The sequence below is a fragment of the Pongo pygmaeus genome, chromosome 14 (genome assembly GCF_028885625.2).
Source record: "Pongo pygmaeus isolate AG05252 chromosome 14, NHGRI_mPonPyg2-v2.0_pri, whole genome shotgun sequence".
NCBI lineage: Eukaryota > Metazoa > Chordata > Mammalia > Primates > Hominidae > Pongo > Pongo pygmaeus.
The window spans coordinates 81,780,054-81,807,277 of record NC_072387.2 but is presented as its reverse complement, the minus strand read 5'-3'; the positions used below and the strand labels follow the sequence as shown (position 1 = coordinate 81,807,277).

Sequence of the window (27,224 nt, the reverse complement as noted above, 5' to 3'; positions counted from 1 at the left end):
GGTTGAATGATGCTGTGATAGAGTGGACATTTGCTTGTTTGGATGTTATCTCTAGATAACCACAAACATTAACATGATCTGTATTTATTACACTCCATGAATCTCTTCTAAAATTATGGTGTCATTTTCATCAATTCTGTAATTCTTCAGAATTTTTGGATATTTTGAGCTCTGAATGTTCAGGGATGGGAAGCAAGTGCCATCCTCAGCTGCCATCTGCTCAGTCCACATGTCCACCTGGAGTCTGCATACTCGTGCATTGAAAAAATCAGCAATGCTTCTTGTTCCCCTGCAGTCTCAGGTTCAGGGTGCTTGGATGTCTTGTCATATTCACAAAGATGTACAATCTTCTGAGCCACTGGGGGTCTGACAAGTTGGGTCTCTCAGAGCCTATTAATTCCAAAAAGTCCTTCATGTGAGGTAGCAGCTCAATAAATATCTTCAACAAGTTTCTATGACTCAGTCATCTGAATGCATTAAAATAAAAGAAGTCTCCATGCTCTTGTTATTCTAAACTCCTCTTCTTTCAAAGGCATACAAACTCTTTATGATTAAGGGCATACAATGAAGACAATTCAATCTGATCACTTCTAAATCATGCAATGAACTTGAATTGTACAGTTCATAGCACAATGGTGCTTTGGAAGCAGAATGCGATCCTTATTTTTTGACTTGAATAAATTAGTCAAATCTTTCATTTTCATTTCAGGTGCCTAATGGTGGCAGATGAACTTAGCTATTTCTTTTTAAATCCCATTTCTCAAATTTCTTACTGACAAGAAATAAGATCTTATTAGATTTTGAGGTTAGCTAATTAGATAAAACTTTTCTTTTTTTCCTTTTTCCCCTCCCTCTCTCCCTTCCTTCCTTCCTTCCTTCCTCTTCCTTCCCTCTCCTTTTCTCTTTCCCCCTTCCTTTCTTCCTTCATTCCCTTCTTTCCTTCTTTGACTGAAAATCTCTTCACCCTCCATAGGGGAAGAGGTGGATGGAATTTGACCCATAGGGCTTGTTTTACTTTGGGACAAGTAAATGACTCTTAATTCTATCCAGCAGAAAGTTTCAGGAGGTGAAGGGTAATATATAATTTTATGTTGTGTAGAATGAAGTAACATTCAGACGTCTTTTGAGCAAAAAACTAAATTTATTTTTTGAAGACACCATATAAGAAACTTTAAAAAACTGAAATCATTTCTTCATTTCTGATACAAGTCTCTCGGGGTTCTATGAGAAAATATATCTTCCTCTCAAAAATCAGCTTTGAAGTTTGAAACAGCATATGAGTTCCCCATAGAGAAAAGCACTGATAACCAAAACTTCAAGGTTAATATGTTGCATTAAACTTATTTATTTATATCATTTATTTAACATAGACTGGACTTCTCCCAGGGAATTCAGAGTACATAGGAAAAAGAAGAGAATGTGTTCAACATTTTCTGTGATTTCTTTTTCAATTAGAAAAGAATCTAGAGCAATGGAGTGATCCAAGACACGTATGTAGTTTGAACAGACAGGGCTTGAGTATAGATTAGCTGTGGGTTTGAAAGAGAGGGAAGTATCAAACACTTGTTTGTGGACACTGAATAGATCATGGTACCATTTTCAGAGACAGGAAAGACTAAGAAGTGAGCATTTTGGAGGCAGGGAATGCATAGAATTTGAGTTCGGGGCACATCAAATTTAGATTGTTTATGAGACATCCAATTGGAGAAGGAGAGATATTAAATAAACCATTGGGTATGTGAGTTTGGGATCCTCAGAATGGTCTAAGCTGGAGATGGAAGTTTTAGATGTTGCTGACACAATGATGGTACTGAAAGTTTTAATCACCTAAAAAAGAGTGTATACAGGAAGATGTCCCACATAGTTCCCAGAAGAACTTCAACTTTTGGAAGTCAGGAGAGTAGAAGAAGCTGGCTAAAGACAGTAGGAAGTACTAGCAGCCACGTTTCAAAGAGGATTGAGTGCCAGTTCTGTTGACTGCTAGTGAGAGTTTAAGAAGAATGAGGACAGAAGAGGTCAATTAGATTTGCAAGGTGAAAGTTGTGCCCTCCTTGACAAAATTAATATCGGTGTGATTTTAGGAATGGAAATAGTATCAGGGAGTTTGAAGAGTGAATAGGAGGTAAGAATTTTGATGTAGGGTTTGGAGGCAATATTTTCAAGAAGTTTGAGTATGACAGGGAGAGAGCAAAGGAGTGGCAATTGGAAGAGGATGGGGAGATAGGAGGTCAAAGGAGAACGATGTTTTTAAAGATGTGAGAACATTAGAACCCATTGGTGCTCTGGTAAGAATGAGTTGGTCTAGATGGAGAAGTTGAAGATACAAGAAAGAGAGGTGATGAATAATGTCTAATAAGATGAGAAAGAAAGGGATCTGGAGCTCATTCAGAGGGAATGATTATTGATCTTGAGAAGAGATACTTCTCTGATATAACAGGAAAAAAAAGGGACTGACAGCCACAGCAGATTTGTAGATGATATAATGATTTTGCTAATCTTTTTTGATGTAGAATAAACTTTCCTCTTAGGATGGAAAAGGATCATGTACAGATTTTCCTAGTTGTTCTAGTAGCCAAATATTGCATCAAACCCTTGGGTTTCCTCTGCTTGTCACGTCCATAATTCCCCTTTTAATATTCACAGTCTTCTGAGAAATTCTGCCAGCAGATCTATATGGTCTCCGGAAGTTCAACCCTCCAAACCTCGGTGCTTTTAAACCTTTCCTAAAAGTTCAACAATTTGCCCATTAGCAAGGCTACTTGCCGTGACCTTCCACAACAGGTTACGGAAAGGTTGTTCTTGTCTCTGAGCTTATTGGATATAGAAAATAATATTTCTCCTTATTCTATCTACCTTTTTTACAACACTTAATTTCCTTTGGACCTAGGGGTAAAGAAATAAATAGATACTAACTCTAATGTGTCTGAAATAAATTAGATGTTCCAGAAATCATTAAACCTAGAAAACATTCTTTATAATTTCCAAGGTGAGAACAATAGACATTAAAGAAAAGGAAAATGAGATCAGTGTTACTGCTTGTGAGCAATTTGTAAATTCTGACATTACTTTAGTGGGAAGCATTAGGCATTATTAAATATGCAATTATTTAAGGATGGTTCTTCTTCATTTCTGGAAAGATGTGGCAAGTATTTCACACCTCAGAGAGACTACAACAGATAGTGATAACTGGAGATACTGGAGAAAGACCAGGGCAGATTAGAATTAAAATAAAACTTCTATTACATTTTCTGTTCTTTTGACTCAGTTTCTAACCTCTTATTGTTTCTTCCCCATGAACAGTATGGAATGGTGAAAATTAGATCCTCCAAATACCTATGCTGGGACTTCCTTTATATCTGCTAATAATTATAGTATAAAAAGGAAGACTTCAGGGTCAAATATTAATATTTTAAAGTGTGATGGAAACTTTCATCAAAATGCAACAAATTATAATTTCCTGAACTTGAATTTAAGGTAAAGGAGGAGAATTGCAGGACTAAGATACCATCTGAAACTTAGATGGGGGGAAAGAAAGGCCTAAACCTGGCTTGCATAGCTTTCTTGGTTCTCCTTGTTCTCTTTAAATCGGCTCACAGTCAGCTGAATTCCTGGCCTAGCCCCTCCCTAACAGAAAAACTATCCTCTTGCCAATGTAAGGCTGTTTCATCTCTGTTCTGGAGCTATTTTTTTTAAGCCACTTCAGTGAGTGTGGATAACAGATTGTATTTGTCTAAAATGGTGAAATACATACACACACATACATATATGTGTGATATATATATGTGTGAAGTATATAAAGAATACAACAATTTGGAATATATATTATTTTGTATTCTTGTATTCTTTTTATAATATTGATATTCTTCTATTAAAGGATGGTGTATTAGGGTTCTGCAGAGGGACAGAACTAATAGGGTAGGTGTATATATGAGGGAGTTTAAGAATTAACTCACACGATCACAAGGTGAAGTCCCATGATAAGCCATCTGCAAGCTGAGGAGGTAGGAAGCCAGCAGTGGCTCATTCCGAGTCCAAGAGCCTCAAAAGTAAAGAAGTCGACAGTGTAGCCTTCAATCTGTAGCCGAAGGCCAGAGAGTCCCAGGCAAACCACTAGTGTGAGTTCAAGAGTCCAAAGGCCGAAGAATCTGGAGTCTGATGTCCAGGGGCAAGAAACATCCAGCAGGGGAGAAAGATGGAAGCCAGAAAACTCAGCAAGCCGGCTTATCCCACCTTCTTCCATCTGCTTTGTTTTAGCTGGTCTGGCAGCCGATTGGATGGTGCCCACCCATACTGAGGGTGTGTCTTCCTCTCCCAGTCCACCGACTCAAATGTCAATCTCCTCTGGCAACGCCCTCATAGACACACCCAGAAACAATACTTTACCAGCTATTTAAGCATCCTTCAATCCAATCAAGTTGACACATAATGCTAACCATCACAGATGGCATCTGTGTTTCCTCTTCTTGAATCTGGATAGTCCTGTGAATACAGTAGAAGTGACATTGTATTACTGGTGAAACTAGGTTAGAAAGGCGTGTGTTTAGCTTCTGCCTGGTTCTTTCCTTCTAGATGTTTGTCTTTCAACTCAACCACAATGGGAGAGGAAGCATTCTAACCCACACGGGGAGGTCACATGGAGAAAACCATGTGGAAAAAAACTGAGACCCTCAGACAAGTGCCAGCATCATCCGCGAGACAGGAGTGAATGAGTCTTCAGTAATTTTAGTCCCTTACCTTTGAGCCATTGCAGCTGACCCTGGGTGGAGCAGGGATGAGCTGTCACTGCCAAGCCCTGGCCAAATTATAGCTTTGTGAACAAAATAAATGTTGTCATTTATTAAGCCACTAGGTCTTGGGAAAGCTTGCTCTATAGTAATAATAACTGGAATATCTTGCTACAAAAATATTCTCTCTCTCTCTCTCTTTTTTTTTTTTTTTTTTTTGAGACAGAGTCTTGCTCTGTCACCCAGGCTGGAGTGCAGCAGTGCAATCTCAGCTCACTGCAACCTCTGCCTCCCGAGTTAAAGCTATTCTCGTGCTTCAGCCTCCCGAGTAGCTGGGATTATGGGCATGCACCACCATGCTTGGCTATTTCTGTATTTTTAGTAGAGATGGGGTTTTGTCCTGTTGCCCAGGCTGGTCTCGAACTCTTGACCTCAAGTGATCTCCCTGCTTCTGCCTCCCAAAGTCCTGGGATTACAGGTGTGAGCCACCACCCCTGGCCTCTTTCTCTTTTTGGTATGTTCAATTTTTAACTCTTTCTCCTCACGCATGAATGTATTCATTTCCCACTTGAAAAACAAAAACTCTTTTGACTCTACTTTCTCTTTCCATCTATAGTCTTAAAAATCTCCTGTTCTTGAATATTCTATACTGGTACCTGTCCTTTTGGAGAAAAAAAAAATCAATTAGCCAAAAGTCAATTTACTGGAAATGAAATTCATGAATGTCTAATTTGCCAAATATACCATTTACCACAAAGATGTTTACCTCAGTTGTTTGGTATAGATTGTAGGTCCCTGGGGGCTGTGGGATGCCATGGCCCTCAGACATTTCCCTACCCCTGTCCTCTCTCCTCCATTCTTTTATTTTCCTTTGCTGATTCTAGCCTTGTTCTCTGATCCTCCATTTGTCCAATTTCTTCTCCCCAGTGTCCTCTCACGGTTCCATAATCTCTCTTTCTGCCCCTGAATCTGTGTAGTCTTCTCAGCCTCAACCTCCCCCAAGTCAACTTCCTCAGGAAACTTCCTTTCCAGGATTGGCATCATGGGCCATGCATCCTTCTCTCTTTTCCCGGCAAAGGCCTATTCTCCCTAGCATAGCTCCTAATTTGCCTAATTTTTCTGTATCCCAGCATCAGATGCAAACTGCACATTCTTTGAAATGCTATTACAAACTCCAAATGAAAACAAGTCAATTAGCAAGTCATAAACTTCTGTAAACTTTATAAATAGATATAAGGAACATGATTTTGGCAAATTGGTAAAATCTGAAAATTTAACACATTGGCAGACTGGTCATCTAGTGGACTGACATAATACTTGGGATCCTCATCAGAGCATGTCCATTCCCTGTGCAATAGACATTGGTGAGTTGCAGTTACTCAATGGGCAAACTACATGCCTTGCAAGGCATAAGCAGCCCCATCTGACCGCTGTGTGTTGCTTCAACCTCTCTCCCACCACCTACCTTCTGTCTTATTAAAGTTCAAGGAACACTGAACTCATTAGTCTCTAGGAAGCCCTTGCACCCCCTTACACCTCTTGCCTCTGCTCCCTTGCACATACCCTTTCTTGTTTGCAAAACCTGTTCTGCTCTTGTTCACTTGGCAAATGTCTTAAGTTTCAAATCCTTGACTCTCTGAGGCCATCTTGCACATTTAGCTGGTCTGTCATTCACTACTGCCTCTGCGTTTGCACAGCTCTCCACCACGATCAGAGTGTTTTATCGCAATTGAATGTCACCACTGGACTGTTAGACCTTGGAGGGCAGGCATCATAACTTTCATCTCTGTATACTCACTATCTAGCATAGATACTGGCACATAGTATGTTCTCAATAAATCTTTCTTGATAGAATAGCATTTACCTAGAAAGTATTGCTCCTACCATCTGCTGTTTAAAAGTAATTCCTTCACAGAACCAATTTAAAATTACTCCCTTAGGCTATATAATACAGAGACATATAAAAAACATAAACATGTCTGCAATTTGTTTAAGACCTCTACTAAAATCGCAGTTCACTTTTGTGGTCGAAAGCCTCTTGAATATATATCTGTGTTACTAATTTCTGTTAGATTTAGTGGAAGGAAAAAGCTGGTATCTACTAGCCCAAAGTAGGCTTCCTTTTATTAGATATTTTATCAGATAACAGGAGGCATGCCCTCACCCCACACCCATTTTTGTCTTTACTTACAGGGAGCTCAGAGCTATGTTAATTTTTTTGTGTATGATTTTCTCCAAACTTGGATTCAAGTCTTAGCTCTGTTTCTTCTTAGCTCTGTGACCTTCCTGGGCCTTAATTTCCTCATATATAAAATTGGGTGTCATAGCTGGTCAGCAGACTCACAGAAGTTTTGGAAAAAACACATGAAACATTGCAGGGAGAAACATTTTAGAAAGTGCTATCCAAATATATTACATTTTGATTGTTCTTCCTGAATAACTATCTTAAAAAATATGACTTGTACAACTTAATATTTTTAGTTCCTTTTTTGCAGTGAGGAAACACAGAAAGGGTTCAAATATAGTAATCATACTCACTTCCATTTCCTACACTGTAGGTGAAATTTTTAAAATCTATATTTTTACGATAGTATTGAACACATATCTTTAATTGTAAGCTTCCTCAAACTATTTTATGATAGCAGACGGGGTATGTTAAAAGTAAAAACTCAATAAGAAGGAGCTAATTTGCTCCTGACAGGTAATTTCATGGGAAACTACAGATACTTATTAACTAATTCTATATTATAATAATAATAATAATAATAACTCATTTATTAATTTCTTATTGTGGGCCCAATTCTGCACTAAGTGCTTAAATGCATTATCTTTATTTTTTTATTGTTTTTTTTTAACAAAAAAAAAAAAAAACAGAAAATGTTGTTGCATTTTATCTGTGTAGTTTAAAGAGAAGGAACTGAGGTTTAAGAAGTTAAAGAAATCACATGGAGCTGGCGCTGTGGCTCATGCCTGTAAATCCCAGCATTTTGGGATGCCGAGGTGGGCGGATCGCCTGAGGTCAGGAGTTCAAGACCAACCTGACCAACATTGTGAAACCACGAAACCACGTGGTGGCAGGCGCCTGTAATCCCAGCTACTTGGGAGGCTGAGGCAGGAGAATCGTTTGAACCTGGGAGGTGGAGGCTGCAATGAGCTGATATCGCACCATTGCACTCCAGCCTGGGCAACAAGAGTGAAACTCCATCTCAAAGATATATATTCTACTTATGCCATTATTCATATTCCTTTGGTAATAAGTTATTTACTGCCCACTTTTACTCTTCAAGTACACTGTATCTTATACTATACCTAGTTTGGATATTTCTTGATCACATATGCATTATTGTATGATTTTTCATAATTATATTTTAAAATTGGGTCCAGTGATAATCATTCCCATTTCCTGAAAAAAATTAAAGTTAATAATTGTGTTTTAAAATATTTTATAATATTCTTGAACTACAAATTAAAAGCAACCCTTTAAATGTGATTTTGCCTTCAGATAAGATACTATTTCTACTCACCTTGAGCTAATAAATCTATCAGACTCAAGTTGCCCACAATGGGTTCATTCTTTTTTTTTTTTTCTCACTTTTGTTTGGATTGAGATTCGCTCAGCTTTTTGATCAAAGAACTTAAGAGACTGTACAGACAGATGATCTTTCCTTATTGTAAGACTTTAACTTCTGAATATAAGTAAATCCCCATTACAAAAAGTCCTTTCAGTTTACAGAGTGATTTACAATTGGATCTCTGGAAAGCCACCTTCTTTAAAGTCATTAAAATATCATTTGATTTATAAACAATGAAAGATCGTAAATATTAGTGAAGTGTGAGAAACCTGAACTAAAGTTGGGCAGTATTAGGAAATATATCAAAAAACAATATTTGATCTTTTAAAAATCTTGTGTAAATTGTTTTACAGGACAAAATCTTGTATACATACTAGATATATATGATTATTTATATCTGTTATATCTCAGATCACATCTAATTTTGCTTGATTATCAAACAGAAAATTGAATATGACTTGAACTTTTAAATGAGCCTCTAATTGAATGCTGGATTTATTTGGATAAATATTCCATCATTCATCAAAGAAGATATTTCTCTTGTGTGCAGAAGATGTCATTGTTCAGAAAGTGATCCTAGACTTGACCTTATCTGTTACCTTTTCTTAGTCTTAAGTCCTTTCTTTCATATTCATGTATCTTACAATGCTTAGCAGTGTGTCTGACATTAGTAGCGTGGCTAAAAACTTGTTAAGTTTTAGCCATTCATCTCCTCCTTCATCTCCTAGCACACTTCATCTCCAAATCATTATCATCTCATGTCTATTATAACCTTCTAACATGTCTCCTTATCTTTCCATCCTATAGATTTACACCAGAATAGTAGTTTCAAAAATACAATATCCCAACCTGGGTAACAAAGTGAGACTCCATTTCTACTAAAAAATAAAAAAAATTAGCTCGGCTTGGTGGTGTGCACCTGTGGTCCCAGCTACTCGGAGGCTGAGGCAGGAGGATCACTTTGAGCGTGGGAGTTCGAGGCTGCAGTGAGCTATGATAGCACCACTGCATTCCAGCCTGGATGACAGAGTGAGACCTTCTTTCGAATAAATACATAAATAATTAAATAAAAATGCAACTTCACATATGATATCTTTCTGGTAAAGGCTTTCAGGGGCTCTGCACAATGCCCCAAACCCTTTAACTTCTCTGTTATTTAGCATTTATCTACTTCCCAACCTTCTGTCCCACTATCACACCATGTCTCTGCATGGGTCCTCTGCTGCAACCTAACTGGTCTATTCATAATTTCTCAAACCCAACCTGCACAACTTCATGGCTTCTTTACCTTTGCCTATAATTCCTTCCCTTCCTCTCCACTTAGCTCAGTGCTCTCCTTCCTTCAGGCTCATTTCAAATTCCTCCAGCAATTATTGTTACTCCAGCACGTGCCCCTTTACTTCACATTTGCTGTTATAAAGTGTAACTAAGCTTTTTTTTTTTAATATATGCTTGGCCTCCCCCAAGATATTACATGTTGCTTGAAGGCAAGGATCACATCTTATTTTGCTTTCTACTTAGTAGGTCATCAGTAAGACATTGTGAGTGGTAATGATTCTCTCTTCTCATTAGAGTCAGAAATGTCTGGACTTACAGAGCAGTTTTTACAAGCTGCTTTCTTTGGCTTTCTTTGCCAAACAGGTGTATGTATAAGTATGTGGCTTTATCACTCTGCCTCAGAGCACTCCGAGCTCCTTGTTTTCCTCTGGGAGCAGAGGAGGTCAGGCCTGGCTAGTGTTCCCTGGAGCCGTCTCCTCTCCCGTATGTTTGGAGCTGAAAAGAATCTAAAGTTAACCAGGCCAGTAGCCACAGCTCATTCCTGTCTCCTCTGAAGTATTTTGTTAAGAGGTATCTTATCAACATTGTTGTCTTTCTTGAGGATTCTTACCCTCCTTTTAACTCCTGATTTTAGTGTTACCAAGCAATTAAAATAAAATTCTTCCTTTCTTTCTGAACTACCTCTGATAGTTCTTAAAAGACAGAGGAAAAAAAGGCAAAACTTATATAGGGAGGCTTTTGAACTATTATTTTATTTTCAATTATTACAGAAAGTACAGTCAAATAGAAAACACTGTAAAATTTATATTTGCAATAGTTCCCCACCCCATCTGTTTGGTAAAACTGGACTCTTTGTTAATCATATCCAGTTATTTCACTAGTAGAAACATCCAATTTAGAAACATTTGACTTTATACTAAAGAAATAAAATACAATGGAAGAGAAAAAAATGCTTTAATATACTCATAGCCTTTTATTGCTTCAGTGAGCAGGTGAGGAAGAGAAGCAATTCTTTATTTTCAAATTATAAAGTACAATCAAATTTGAAGCTGTGAAAATATTGAACTTTTGCTGTAAAAAAATAAATGATTTGAAGCCCTGGTGATCACACAGAGAATCCAGACAATTTGACAGCTATGAATTTATCTCACTTGTGAATGAATAACCTTTGTAACTCACTTGGGACTTAAATATTCCAAACACATTTCCCTGGAAACACTTCAAAAGGCATAGTTCATTTCTGTCTTTACCAAACAGCCCCTTTGGTTACCTTTAGTTTGCTGGCTTTGTGGTTTGAGTAAGGACTTGAAAGTTTGAAAATTAACATAGTTAAAGGTTGCCAGTGGGTTTTGTTCCTATAATAATAAAACAAGATTAACTCTTTGATTATTTTATGGTTTAAACAGCTTCTTTTTAAACCTCTGAAATAAGAGAACTACACTGATATTATTTACAAAATTTCCGTTCTGTTCCTGAGCTAAAGTTCAATATATTTGTATTTAAAAGAGGACACATTTCCCCTAACGTACACGTAGCAGACCAGAATTACAAGATTTAGTTGAATTCTACACAGTTCTTAGACACTTGCTGAAAACAAATTATTTTTTAAAGATAGATCCAGGACTTTAGGTAAAGTGTAATAATAGTTTTAGAGAGTTTCTTGCACTATTATTTAAGGATCAAAACTACAAATGCACTTCCAGCATGGTGCTAAATTCGGAACCTTGAGTATCAAACAGTCCTGCTTCGAGGTTCTTAGAACTGATTAATTTTTTTCTTGCCCCACTCCACATAGCAGGCACATGCTGAATATTGTTGATGCAGTAACATTCCTGTCAAATGACATGTCAAACCTGTTCCTGTCATATTGTAAGACTTAAAAATAGTGCATGAAAGTATAATTAAGACATTAGTATTCAATTAAAAACATGTCTATTTGGTAATCCCAGTTACTCAGGGGGCTGAGGTAGGAGGACTGCTAGAGCCCAGAGTTCTAGACTAGTTTGGGCAACATAGTAACACCCCATCTCAAACATATATATGTGTTTATTTGGGGTAGTCTTGAAATATTTTTCATGTTTAAGACCATAGACTGCACTACTTTACTGTTACTGCCTGGGAAGAGTTCATGGAAAAAGATGAACTTCAGCTTCCATGAGAGAAGAGATTGGTCCATTGCAGATGTGATGATGTTTCCAGAAATTGACATAGAAAGATTATGGTCAAAATAAAATTTTAAGCTTTAACTTTTAACAGCTGAAATTTAACCCACATTTACTTATTTTTGCCCTCATTAAAAGAAGCTATTCATTTTCATAAAATTTGTTTTATAAGCCCTTTTATTTCAAAAGAGATGTGTTTTTTGTTCCTTTGGTAAAGAAAATGGCTCAGGGTAAGCATGGCTTTTCTCCTTTTTGCATCTCATTTTAAAGGATCTTTCCTGGAAATCTGGCAAACTCTTGGACCACTTCTACCACATTTTCTTCCCCTTCCTGGCAAGGGTCTCTGTCTTCTGTTACTCCATGCTCACTGGTAAGAGAATTTCTACCATCATCTTTACTTACTGACAACTAAATCAACGTTTGCAACTCCTGCCCTAGCTTCACTCCTGTAATTCCAATGACACACTTAGATGCATAAATATGTTTGAAACTGTACCCCTTCTCCCTGGTTATCTACTCTTGAAGTCAGCTTCTCTCGTTGGCTGCTCTCTTTTGGTTCATGACTCCTTGAGATAGTAGGATGAATTTTTCTTTGCCAGGGATAATTTTGTTGCAAGACACAGATACCAGTTTAAACTAGGTTAAGCAAAAGGAGAAATGTGAGGAAGGATATAGAGTATTGGTATGAACTACAGGCAGGAAGAGCTGCTGGATCTCACTAGGGAGCAGGAAACTGGTCGAGTAAGCCAGACAAAGGCAGATACTCCCTCCTCTGTAGTTTTAAGTGGTGTCTTGTCATTGCTTTTCTCTGCGTATCTGCCAGTTTCTTCTCCTCCGCCTCCTCCTCGTCCTCCTTTATTCCCTCCTTTCCTCTTCCTCTTACACCCTCTTTAGTCTATTATATTTACATAGCCTCTTCATAGAGTCCCACAAATGTCTCTCTAAGCCCCGAGTCTTCCAGGAACTGCAGCTGACACTCTTCCAGATTTCAATTCCAGATTTCTGGGTTTGCATGGTCCAGAATGGGCCCCATGAAGTCTTCATCACCCAGCCCAGTTCAATCCATGCTTGATCAAAGGAGGAATGGACGATTCAGTATAAGTATGAGGAACTATAAAGAGCCATGTTCCATAGCTGAGCAGGAGGACATGAGCCTAGCAGCAGCTTTAAATTGTCTACTAGGTAGTCGAAAGAACATTTTGTACCATCCTCCAAGGGGATAATGTTTACTATCAGAGGTTCCATTTCTTTATTTCCAGGATGAACATGTTTTGCAAATTAATTTTAGTTTGCTACACAAATGTAAGACGCTGTCTTAGTCATTCCGGTTCAAAGTTTGATGTCATGGGTGTTCTTTGCCTCCTAGATCTTACCAGTCACCATTGTTTGTCAATTATTTCTTCACAATGTCTATTGAAGGATCTCATCACCTTTAGAGAGCTGTGCTCGTGCCCCTTAAAGTGAATTTGGAGGTTTTATACCCCTCGTGGCAAGTTCCTGCTGGGACCAGCAGCTGCAGCCACTTAGTCCCCAAGTCAGCCCCAAGTTGGGGTCCTCAGGCAATTGCTGTGCTGATGGGATGTGCCAGGTTATTGGGCAGGCACTTGATAGGAGGTTTGCCAAATGCCCAGAACCTAACGAATGCAGTAATCTTGTCCCCTCCCCATTCTACAGACCAAGAAATGGGTGCCCGATGCTGTACCTGGGTCCCCTAGATTCAGATCATGAAGGTGGAAGAGATCTTGGCTAGCAAGTGCCATTGGCTACCCACCAAACAGTTCCATAACTCCAAGATTAAGTTCCCACTGTCCTACTGGGTCCCACATCGCCAGCACAAGCTACACTCCACCACAAGAGATCCAACACCTTGTAGGTGCAGGGCCCTCCTCACCCTGGGTCTGCCCGAATAAACTCCTCAAGAATGCCAAAAACAAAATCCACCATCACACAAATGTTTCCTGATTCCATTTCTTTCCCTGATCCTCCCTTCTACTGGTACCAACATTCTTGCTGAGCTTCTTATCATCTTTCCCATTTCTCCTATTATAGAAGCTTTTTAATTTTAATTATTCATCCTACTTGTAGTCTCTTTTTTTGCCAATTCATCATTCATATTGCTGACAAGTTGGTCATAAAGCACTCCTTCAATCTTGTCATTCTCCTACTTGAAGACTTCAGTGACTCCCCACAGCCTACCAGAAGTCCAAATGGCTTATTCTGACAGTATAAGACCTTGACCATCACTGCAACCTTTGCAGACAGCTCTAACTATTCACTTCCTTGGCTTTGTACTCCAGCTAAACTCTGCCCTAACCTGCCTTGAACTTTTCTAATTTTATGCTTTTGCTTAAACCAATTTTGCTGGCCTGAAATGCACTCCTTTTTCTCTGCCTCCATAAATCCCATCCATCATTCAAGTCGCAGTGCAAGTCCTTTCTTCTTTGTGAAGCCTTCCAAATTCAGTCCAGCCCAAGTGATGCTGTGTGCTCTTAATTATAACTCTGAATTAGTATTTTTTGCCTGTCCCATTCATTTAACAAGTCCTCTACTTCCGAGAATATAATTCTGTTATGCTGTGCAACTTAAAAACCTTTCAATGGTTTTGTTTCTTCAATTAGATTATATATTTCATGTGGCAGAGACATTTCTTCTATCTTCCTCATGACACCAATTACCATACCTTACACAGAGCAAGAGCTCCTAAAATGCTAAACATTAAGACAGAAATATCTTCAGAGAGTTTTCCACAATGCTGAATATATATATCAACCTGCTAAAACTTGGTTGATTTTTTATTTTAATTTGTTCTTCTCATACTATTTGTATTTTAATTCATTCTTCTCTAAAATAAATAAAATTTATTTTAATTTTTTTCATTTCAAATAAAGCAAAAAAAGTTAATTTATAGACTTTAAAAATAGGAATTGTTTTATGTTAACATGGAAGTTAAACTTTTCAGGTTGCAGTACAACTTAGTTGTGGTTACAATTGTAGTTTCAGTTTTCAGGTTGCAGTGTGAAGGGTTGAAGTGTGAGATTGTTGACTGACTCCTAGTATCTTATTATCTGAGTAATAGAATGGGAGGAGAACAGAATTGATTTCCAGGCACAGAAAAATGTCCTGTGACTTACAGGGCTAGGCAAAAGGGAAGGAGTATGTCAAATGTTAAAATGCAGTGGACTGTTGCCAAAAGAAATGCAAAACAGCATTAAGAATGCTTGGTTGACCTGAAGAGTGAACTGCTGGTTCTACAAGTTTCTAATGGCTTAGGACAAGGTTTTTGTCATGGGGAGAAGCTAGTCTTTAACTTCTCCCTCATCACAAATTTCCACTCAGCTTTCTGGGAACTTTTTTCTATTTTTTTTTTCGCTATGGGAATGCATCTTTGATATATTTGGAGTAAATGGAATAATATTTATTTGGAAAAAAGAAGCTTAGCATTTAATTTGCTAGTTTACTCAGTAAATTGAAGACTTGATGCACTAAATACCAACAATACAATGCAATTATAGATATAATTTCTTGTATCTCATGGGGAGAAGAGTATAAAGCAAAATGTAACTATAACCATAAGACCATAAGAAATCAGATTTAGGAACTGAGATATTTCCGGTATAATTAGAGGTAGATGGGGTTATTTTGATTTTATCCGTGCCTACCTTTCTTGAAATTACACATGTGGATATATGATCTCTTTGAAAGAAACACCAAAAGCAATGGCCACAAAAGCCAAAATTGACAAATGGGATCTAATTAAACTAAAGAGCTTCTGCACAGCAAAAGAAACTACCATCAGAGTGAACAGGCAACCTACAAAATGGGAGAAAATTTTCGCAACCTACTCATCTGACAAAGGGCTAATATCCAGAATCTACAATGAACTCAAACAAATTTACAAGAAAAAAACAAACAACCCCATCAAAAAGTGGGCAAAGGATATGAACAGACATTTCTCAAAAGAAGACATTTATGCAGCCAAAAGACACGTGAAAAAATGCTCACCATCACTGGCCATCAGAGAAATGCAAATCAAAACCACAATGAGATACCGTCTCACACCAGTTAGAATGGCAATCATTAAAAAGTCAGGAAACAACAGGTGCTGGAGAGGAGGTGGAGAAATAGGAACACTTTTACACTGTTGGTGGGACTGTAAACTAGTTCAATCATTGTGGAAGTCAGTGTGGCGATTCCTCAAGGATCTAGAACTAGAAATACCATTTGACCCAGCCATCCCATTACTGGGTATATACCCAAAGGATTATAAATCATGTTGCTATAAAGTCACATGCACACGTATGTTTATTGCGGCTCTATTCACAATAGCAAAGACTTGGAACCAACCCAAATGTCCAACAATGATAGACTGGATTAAGAAAATGTGGCGCATATACACCATGGAATACTATGCAGCCATTAAAAAGGATGAGTTCATGTCCTTTGTAGGGACATGGATGAAATTGGAAATCATTATTCTCAGTAAACTATCACAAGGACAAAACATCAACCGCATGTTCTCACTCATGGATGGGAATTGAACAATGAGAACACCTGGACACAGGAAGGGGAACATCACACTCTGGGGACTGTTGTGGGGTGGGGGGAGGGGGGAGGGATAGCATTAGGAGATATACCTAATGCTAAATGGCAAGTTAATGGGTGCAGCACACCAGCATGGCACATGTATACATATGTAACTAACCTGCACATTGTGCACGTGTACCCTAAAACTTAAAGTATAATAATAATAAAAAAAAGAAAAAAAAAAAAGAAAGAATCTTCTGATGTTAAAATCATATTTGTTCTATCAATTAGAATTTTTCCTTTCCTCTTTGAATGTGTCATTTCATTGAGATAATTGTTTTAATGCCTCTTTGGTTTTCTAAGCTTTAATTGTATTTGATACCTCCTTAATGTAACTTACATTTCCACAAATTTGTATCTTTTTAAAGCCATGCAGTTCTGAAAATATTAATCCTAGTCATTCATTCATTCTACATTCCAATGAGTGTTTGCTATGTGGCAGGCACTGTGTTGGGACCAACGATAGAGTACGAACATAGAATCACAGAACTCTAACATCAGAAGCAATTGTTTTTAGTGTTGATATCCTTCTCTTCACAATGACAGAAGCAAAATTGAAGAGTTTAAGTTTCCAAGGGTCTTAAGCAGTGGGCTTATTCCTCCTAGACCTTCTTGAACCTATGAATGCTTTTTAAGTCCTTTTGTTAGTCTTTGACAGCCATCTGTCTGGACTTTACCTTCTTTTTTGAATATGTTTCTTTAAAATTGGAGCTTATCAGAAAGCTCTCTCCTCATCCATAGTGATTTCTTTACATAATAACATTTCAAATTTTTATACAGCTATGTCATTAATACAATTGCTATCAAAGCTTAGAATATAACAGAAAAAAATGCGCATGGTATATAATGTCATGCAATATGAAGGTGCCATCAGATAGAAAGGAAGTAGAACTAACAAATACCAAACAAACAAATATGTAGCATTTACATCTTTTTACAACTGGGAAAAGAACCAGGGAGATGGGGGTGGGGATAGGGCATGGTGGTTAGGATTTGACTCCAGGTTTTTCTGAATACAAACACAGTGCTATTTCCACTGGGCACCATATCTCCAAGGTAGCTGCATTTGGACAATTTACCTGTCAGGATCACTTGTGTCCTGTTTCCTATTTTTGAAGCCACAAAATTGTGACCTTGACACCCATGGGTCCCTTATAATTCTTTTGTTAGGAGACCAAATATGATAGCAGATGTTCAAAAATGCCTAGAAGATTGTTTGGACATAAAACTGGGCCTGATATGTGGTGGTAAAAATGTAACAGGTGCATCTGAAAAAGAAAACAAAGAAGAGAAGAAAAAGAAAAGCATTCTTCATTTAAGAGAAAAAAAAACCCAAACCTACTTTAGGCCTAAGGAGAATGATTGGTTTAGCATACATTCATTTAACTAATCACAGAAAATATAAATATGTTTTTACAGCATAAAGGTTGAGTCGACTTGGCATGGAAATTTTAGAAAAAATATACAGCATTTGCTGTACTACCTTTAATTAATTACTATTATTTTACACTTGGAAGATGGACATTTTTAATAAAAAGTTGATGAAAGAGAGAACATTTGGCATCATTACAAGATTTGAAGAAGCAGGTTCCTATTCTTTCTGCCAAAAAGTATTTAGGACCGATTCCAGCTCATTCTTTCAGCCAAACACCTATATTTTAAGTTTATCAATATTTTCAATGTTTCAGAGCAAGTATGAAATTACCACCTTGATAACCTGGTACACTTAACTGAAAAATTTTTATAATCCTGAAACAGAATCTGTGACAGAGTGTAATTTGTTTTTCTGTGATTTCCCTATCTCCTCCTTCACAGTTTGGATGGGAGAGAACATCCTGATAATGTTCAGAGCTGTTGTAGAGAGTTCTTTGCTTCACAGTGGAATGAGAAAGAGACTAAAAGTGATAGACATAAAACTGAAACAATGATCTGATCCTGTATCATTCTTCGTCTCTAATAATCCGTATGTATAATTTCAAGAGCTTTGGTGCATTTATGGGTGTTTATGGACTTTACAATGAAAAAAGGCAAGAATATTCGAGCCTCCTTCTATAGCAATATACCTAAAGTTATTAAGCTGCAATAAATGCATTAAGAAAAGTATTTAGTAAAATACCTACAGCACATAATAAATTTTAAAATATGTCATAATGCTGCAATTTGTAAAGCTGAAGATCTTCTTGGTTTTCAACTTCCGAGTATTTGGGTGCATCTTCCTCTCGTATAAAGCTCAAGGGTATACAAGTTTCAGCGACCACAAAACAACTTGGTGAGTGTGAAGCGTATCCAATTGGCTTTTTAAAAAGATGACGTAGAAAGCTTAGATCAGTCCTCTTTCACTCCACCAGACATTGTGCCAGTTGTTCCTTGGGTGATCATTCTAATTGTATAAGAATATCTTTTATTTTTAAGCCTAGTCCACTTCTGCTTTAAGTACTATGAAAAAAATTTCTTATTTTTTGGTGATGTTGGTTAACTTTTAATTACTCTTCCTTTCTATGGTTGATCTCAGAATTATTTCATTGTTTGTAACACATCACTAAGTAATAACTGTTATCTACAGGCTGCATCTGCCAGAAGATAACCAATATTGTTAGTCTACATTGCCAGAAGTTTAAATTCCTTATCCTCAAGCAAAATTTCATAAGGGGACCCTCAGTATTTTTCTAAAAATCATCCATTTTTGAAGAGGTAAATAAGTAGCTCTTCAGATATCTTTTTAATGTAAGTGAATTCTTCTGTACTTTTTAGTAACAGCTTCAATGGAATATAGGGAAATACTGTACAATTTACTTCTATAAGTGTAAAATTCAAATTTTTTAGTGTGTTCACTGAGTTATACTATTACCACCACTATCTAATTTCAGACCATTTTCAACATCCCAAAGAGAAACCCTGTACCCATTAGCAGTTACTCTCCATTCTTTCTTCTCCCACATCCTGGCAACCACAAACGTACTCTGTTTCTTTGGATTTACCTACTAAGGATATTTCTTACAAATGGAGTCATCAAATATGTGGCTTGTTGTATATGACTGTTTTTAAAAAAATTTAACATAATGTTTGTAAGATTCATCCATGTTGTAGCATTTATCAATATTTTATTCCTGGCAGGGCTTACGGGTGGCTCCTGCCTGTAATCTCAGCACTTTGAGAGGCTGAGGCAGGCAGATCACTTGAGCCCAGGAGTTCAAGACCAGCCTAGGCAACGTGCAAAACTCTGTCTCTGTAAAAAATACAAAAAATTAGCTGAGCATGGTGGTGCACGTCTGTGGTCCCAGCTACTAGGGAGGCTGAGGTGGGAGGATCGCCTGAGCCTGGGAGGTTGAGGCTTCAGTTAGCCATGATTACTCCACTACACTCCAGCCTAGGCAACAGAGTGAGGCCCTGTCTCACCAAATTTTTTTCATTCTTTTTCATGGCTGCACACTATTTCATGACATGCATATACTGCACTTTATTTTTCCATTCATCTGTTGATGGACATTGGAGTTCTTTCCACTTTTTGGCTAATGTAATTAATGATGCTATGAACATTTGTGTACAAGTTTTTTTATGTAGACATACGTTTTTAATTCTTTTGGGTATACACCTAAGAGTATTAATAGAATCTCTGGTCATGTGCAAATTCTGTGTTTAATTTTTTGAGGACCTGCCAAACTGTTTTCCAAAATGGCTGCATTTTATAATCTCACTAGCTTTGTGTGAGGGTTCCAATTTCTCCACATCTTCACCCAGACTTGTTCTTTTCTATTGCTACATATTTGTATTTGTGGGGAAGCAGCTCCACATTACATTTATTAAATATTTAGTAAAGAATCTCTGCTTTTGTGCATCTCTGTTTCCATGATTATTGTCCATTCCAACCTCATCTCGTCTTTGAACAACTGCAGCAACTCTTAAATGCTTCCTTCGTGATATCCTTATGTATATAATAGTCACAGAGATCCTTTAAAAATGTATGTGGCAAACACAAACGTTATTTCAGAAAGCACATGTGCTAGAATTTTTTCTGTGAATACTTCTGTATCTGCAATAAAACATCAGTAAAATCTAAGTATTTTTCAGGCTCTTTGAATTTAGATTTATATTTCTTTTAAATATATCTCTGAGTTTTGATTTGCTTTAACATTGGTGAGGGAAGTTGTGGTTCATTTGGGTTTTATCTGCAAAATATTTAGATTAAAGCGGCAGTAAAAGTCAAGCATTTATAAAACGATACTAATAGCTAACTTTTATTGAGTACCTGCTACATACTGAGCAGTTATCTAAGTACTTTCTGTATGTTTAACTCATTTATTCCTCATAAAAATTCTGGTGAGGTATTATTAAACTTATTTCACACTACAGGGAAATAGAGGGACAGAGAAGTTAAGTAACTTACCCAATGTCACACAGCCGGTAAGTAGTAGAGTCAAGATTCTAACCAAAAAATCTGATTACAGAGCCCACATCGGTAGCCACCAAACTATCCTGCCATTTTGTCTTACTTATTGTCTGAAATATACAAGACTTAAAATAGTAGGTGACGATCAATATTTTTTTTTACTTTGACTTGATGTCTGTTGAAGAAATCTAGCATCTGAGACTACTGGGAAAAAAAGGAAAAACTTTAAAAAATTAAAAAATTAAAAGTTAATCATTTTCTGGTTTTCAATAGGGTAGTTTAAAATATTCACGCTTTTATTAATTTTGAATAATATCACCACGTCCAATTACAAGGTTGTATATTTTAAACATCCATGTTTCTATAATACCACCTAGAGGTTTACAGAATTACTTCTGCCATACTTAAAAACAACAGCTTGAGCAAAAAAGTACTGGACAACTTAAAGGATAACTTCTAAAAGACATTCTTAGAAAAATAACATTTTCTGAAATGTACACAATAGTCAATGTCATGATATTGCCTGCCAGTTCACGTGCTACTCTTTCCTCCACGTACGTCTTTTAAACCATCTAACAGAGCGTTGTGTGTTTCTGAACATTTACATTCAATTTGTTAAATGTCACCGGGGAAAAATAAAACAGAGAGGACATCAGCTAATAATGTACTTTTACATTCCGTCATCCTATGCGTGGTTCCATGTCTCACCATGCTGACCTAATTTGCCATGACAGGAACATGGCCCTGATTTCAGAACATTCCAACTGTGGCAATCACTAAACCTTATTGGGAATTTTTGCCCCCTTAGCAAATTGAACCAGATTGCTTTTCTCAGGACCATTTGAGATGGGTATCTGTGAGCAAGGCGGGTAGGCTATGATGAAGAGTTGAGAAATGGAGCTTTTATATTACAATATACTGAAGCTTTATGTAAATGTGTATCATTACAGGGTGACTGATTTTTGCTGTGAAGGTAGATTTGGGGAGAAAAAATTTAAAAAGCATACTTTATTAATACTTCCTAATGTGTGGCCTTGGGCAAACCTCTTTCCTGAGTTTCCTCAAGTCTAAAATGAGGATGATAATGATAATATCTATATTTCAGAGTTTACCAGACAATTAGATGAGGATGCACTCTAAGTAAGGATTTAGAAAAATATCCAGCTTCAAACAATATAAATTCTGATTGTTATAATTTTTACTTTAACATTTTTGAAATAAAAATTATTCTATGTTTACAAGAATAATTTATCCTTAAATTATTTGGCTGGCTGATCAACTGTAATATACAGATTGTATTATATTTCTGTAACAACTTATGGTGCACCAGTACTTGATCATAGACATATAATTCGTATGCATGTCTCAGGCCTCAGCAGCCCACAGGTAAAAGTGTTGTTTCATCAAGATTAATAGTGGGCTTTTAACAGTGCCTGGCCCCCATCTGTTTGCCCAGGATGTCAGTTTCCATGCTTTTACATTTCTTCTAGTAGCTTCACGTGTAAGGATAAGTTTTGTTCACCATCTCCTATGTGAACTTCTTCATCAAGAGTCCTCACTAGTCCCCACTCTAGAAGGCCTTGGAAGACTGATGTACTGTCCACATGTGTGCCACCTGGAGCCCTCAAAGACATGGCGGCGTTGATGTGGACAAGAATGTCTGCCCCCGCAACCCCCAAATGCTCAGTTATCCTTTGTTTCTTGGGTCCCTGAAGGGGCCCCACCTGAGCCCCGAATCTCACACTTGGTTTATTGTCTCCCTGGACCTCTCACATAGGAGAGTATCTTGCAGATACTGAACTGGAACTTTAAAAATTCCCCTCTTTGAGTCATATTATCGTCAGGATTTGAACATTTTACCTTCAAATATAAACCGAGAGAGGGAGAACCCTGATGCTGCCCGGAGCAGAAGAATTTAGGCAGCATTCATTTTTTGAGCTCTTTAGTGAGGCTGTGGCTTTGTAGGGAGGTCTCTAAATAATGCTTTTTTAAAAAAAATATGTTAAGTAGTGGGCCTGGAGACTGGGACAGAAGTTCTCAAATTTTTGGTCTCAAGATGCTTTTTAACTCTTAAAAAATTATGGAAGACCTTAAAAAGCTTTTGATTTATGTGGGTTATTGATATTTACTTAATAGAACTTTAAACTGAGAAGTTATAAAATAATTGAATATACAGTCATGTGTCACTTAATGATGGGGCTACATTCTGAGAAATGGGTCATTCGGTGATTTCATCATTGTGGGAATATCACAAAGGGACTTACTCAAACCTAGATGGTCTAGCCTATTACATATCAAGGTTATATGGTCTATCCATTGCTCCTTGGCTACAAACTTGTACAACATGTTACTCTACTGAATACTGTAGGCAATCATAACACAATGGTAATTAATTGTGTATCTAAATACATCTAAACATAGAGCAGATACAGTAAAAATATGGTAGGAAAGATTTTTAAAAAGGGCACATTTGTGTAGGACACTTAGCAGGAATGGAGCTTTTGGGACTGGAAGTTGCTCTGGGAGTCAGTGGGTGAGTGGTGAGTGAATGTGAAGGCTTAGAACATTACTTTCCACTACTGTAGACATTATAAACACTGTACACTTAGGCTACACTAAATTTACTTAAAAACTTTTCTTTCTTCAACAACAAAATAACCTTAGCTCACTGTAAATGTTTTACTTTGTACATTTTTAAATTATTTTAAAACTTTTTAACTTTTTTGTAACAACACTTAGCTTAAAACACATTGTACAGATGTAAGAATATATTTTCCTTATAACCTTATTCTATAAGCTTTCTTCTACTTTTACAATGATTTGTTTTTCTTTGTAAACTTTTTTTTGTTGTTGTTAAAAACAAAGACACAACCACACACATTAGCTTAGGCCTGCACAGGGTGAGGATCATCAGTATCACTGTCTTCCACTTCCACATCTTGTCCCACTAGACGGTCTTCAGGGGCAATAACATACATGGACCTGTCATCTCCCGTAACAAGGCCTTCTTCTGGAATACCTACTGAAGGACCTGCTTGAGGGGCTGTTTCACAGCTTTTCTTTTTCTTTTTGTAAGTAGAAAGAGTATACTCTGAAATAATAACAAAAGTACAGCATAGTAAATACATAAACTGGTAACCTAGTCATTTGTGATCACTGTTAGTATTCCATACTGTACATAATTGTATATGTTGTACTCTCATACAACTGGCAGCGCAGTAGGTTTTTTTGCACCAGCTTCACCGTAAACACCTGAGTGATGCATTGTGCTGCAATGTGATGGCTACAATTTCACTAGGCAATAGGAAATTTTTCGGCTTTATTATAATCTTATGTGACTACTGTTGTATGTACTGTCCATCATTGACTAAAATGTTATGTAGTGCTTGACTGTAAATTGACTTTAAAATATCAATGATATCAATAAAAATCAATAATAAACTCATTACGTTACCATAAATATTTTTCTTTTAAAAAACTATATTTTCTGAAACCAGAAAAAAATTAAAAGAGTGGCACTGCTTAATATTTTGCAAATGTCTGGCTTAACAGAAAGCACCTGGATTCTCATGTCTTCGGTGTTCAGTGTTTTAAGATATCACACGTCATGTAGCTTCTGGAAAATGGCACTGTATGAGTGTAAAAGAATGACAGTGAAAAGGAAAGTAACATTTTAGTATATGAGAATGGTTTTGATCATGCAGACCTCCTGAAAAAGGCTTACAGGCCCCATGTTGAGAACTTCTGTACTGCAGCTTGAGTAACTTATTCCATGGGGAGATCTCAGGCTACTATTTAGAGAAAAGCTGTCCTCACCAGTCTTGGTGATTGTGGAAAGAATAAGCGGAGAGCAAGGTAGAAGAGGCAGTGTATGAATACATCCTAATCTCCTTCTGGACCCAAATCCAGCCTTTGTGACTGGGGGAGTTATATTTATCCAGAGGTGTTCCTGGATGATACCTTAGAGGAAAGGTATAACGTGCATGGATGAGGAATGTTTGAGTTTGGCTTTCTTGAGCTGTTCCTTTTACCCAAATGGAGTGGGTAGGACATTGAAGAGGGATGGATAATGAAATCTGAATGGGAATCTCACCAGAGGAAATCATAGTAGTGGAGACGAGTGGCCCTGTGGCTGAGGGCTGTGGGGCAGACCTCTTGGGACTAGAACCAAGGGGGAACCACAGCCGCTTCTCAGGGCTTCTTGGCATCCACAGGTGCTGATGAGCTGCGGCGTAATTAGCAGGGACAACTCCAGTCTCTGACTGAATGGTGAGAGAACTGAGCATAGGTGCTAGTGAGGCCAGCTACCAGGCATCTGAGATGTACTGCTGGAGGATAAGTGAAAAGACCTGGATGTGGATTCTTCCTTTCTCCCCCCATTAGAAGCCCCTTAGGCTCTACTTTTGCTTACCCTCAGTTGCCATCTTGGAGTAAGGCAGGGTGTGGTAGAAGAAATCAGAATGGTTGGATATTTATATTAAAAAAGGCTAAGTTACCTTTTAAAATTCAAGTTGACGGATTGACAGAAATTAATGGATTATTGCTGTGGTTTGAATGTGTCTCCTAAATTTGATGTGTTGGAAATGCAATCTCCCAATTTATACATTGATGGTATTTGGAGGTGAGGCTTTTGGAAGGTAATTATAATTAGATAAGGTTAATGGGTGGGACCCCTATAATGGGGCTGGTAGCTTTATAAGAAGAGGAAGAGAGACCTAAACAGCACACTGTTACCCTCACCATGTGAAGCCCTTTGCCAAGTTATGATGCAGCAAGAAGGCCCTCACCAGATGTCAGCACCATGCTCATTGACTTACCAGTCCCTAAAACTGTAAGCTAACTGAAACACTGCTATTTATAAATTACTCAGTCTGTGGTATTCTATTATAGCAACACAAATGGACTATGACAATTTTATACCTAATGTAGCCTTTTTCTCCTCCTTCTGCTACCTAACATGTTGGAACCTTATGAGTGAGATCAGATAGTTACAGAAAATATAAAGATACTGTATTAGTCCATTTTCACATTGCTATAAAGAAATACCCGAGACTGGGTAATTTATAAAGGAAAGAGGTTTAATTGACTCACACTTCAGCATGGCTAAAGAGGCCTCAGGAAACTTACAATTATGGCACAAGGCAAAGAAGAAACAAGCACCTTCTTCACAAGGTGGCAGGAAAAAAGAGAGAGAGTGAAGAAGGAAGAGTCCCTTATAAAGTCATCAGATCTCATGAGAAATCACTCACTGACTATCATGAGAAGATCATGGAGGAAACTGCCCCCATGATCCAATCACCTCCCACCAAGCCCCTCCCTTGACATGTGAGAATGACAAGTTAGTTACTTCCACGATACAATGGGGTACAGGTATTGGATAAATTCTCTAATTTCAAATGGGAGAAATTGGCCAAAACAAAGGGGACACAGGCCCTATGCAAGTCTGAAATCCAATGGGCCAGTCATTAAATCAAAAGCTCCAAACTAATCTCCTTTGGCTCTATGTCTCACACCCAGGGCACACTGATGCAAGAGGTGGGTTCCCAAGACCTTGGGCAGCTCTGCCCCTGTGGCTTTGCAGGGTACAGCACCCCCCAGCTGCTTTCATGGGCTGGTGTTGAGTGACTGTGACTTTTCCAGGTACACGTGCAGGCTGTTGGTGGATCTACTATACTGGGGTCTGGAGGACAGTGGCCCTCTTCTCACAGCTCCACTAGGCAGTGCCCCAGTGCAGACTCTGTGTGGGGTCTCCAACCCTACATTTCCCTTCCATACTGACCTAGCAGAGACTTTTTTCATGATGGCTCAACCCCTGCAGCAGACTTCTGCCCGGACATCCATGTGTTTCCATACATCCTCTGAAACCTAGGCCAAGGTTCCCAAAGCTCAACTCTTGTCTTCTGTGCACCCTCAGGCCCAACACCACATGGAAGCCACCAAGACTTGGGGCTTGCAGCCTCTGAAGCAATGGCTTGAGATGTATGTTGGTTCCTTTTAGCCACAGCTGAAGCTGAAGCAGCTGGGATACAGGGTGCCGTATCCCAAGGGTGCACAGAGCATCAGGGCCCTGGGCCCAGCCCACAAAACAATTTTTCCCTCTTAGGCTTCTGGGCCTGTGACGGGAGGGGCTGCCACAAAGTTCTCTGACATGCCCTGGAGACATTTTCCCCATTGTCTTGGTGATTAACATTCGATGTTACTTATGCAAATTTCTGCAGCTGGCTTCAGTTTCTCCCAAGAAAATGGGGGTTTTTCTTTTCTACTACGTGATCAGACTGCAAAATTTCCAAACTTTTATGCTCTATCACCTCTTGAGTGCTTTGCTACTTAGGAATTTCTTCTGCCAGATACCCTAAATCAGCTCTCTGAAGTTCAAAGTTCCACACTTCTCTAAGGCAGGGGCAAAATGCCACCAGTCTCTTTGCTAAAGTAGGGCAAGAGTCACATTTGCTCCAGTTCTCAAGAAGTTCCTCATCTCCATCTGAGACCATCTCAACCTGGACTTCATTGTCCACAT

At 38.0% G+C, this 27,224-nt stretch overlaps 2 non-coding genes across 2 annotated transcripts; both read left to right on the top strand.

Moving 5' to 3' along the window:
* The first annotated feature begins 13,109 nt into the window (after nucleotides 1–13,109).
* Nucleotides 13,110–13,219, top strand: LOC129011997 (small nucleolar RNA SNORA68). Its single transcript, XR_008493506.1, has one exon. It is a non-coding gene; the product is annotated as a small nucleolar RNA SNORA68 (small nucleolar RNA).
* Nucleotides 13,220–20,841: 7,622 nt separating this feature from the next.
* Nucleotides 20,842–20,908, top strand: LOC129012004 (small nucleolar RNA SNORD37). Its single transcript, XR_008493513.1, has one exon. It is a non-coding gene; the product is annotated as a small nucleolar RNA SNORD37 (small nucleolar RNA).
* The last annotated feature ends 6,316 nt before the right edge of the window (nucleotides 20,909–27,224 follow it).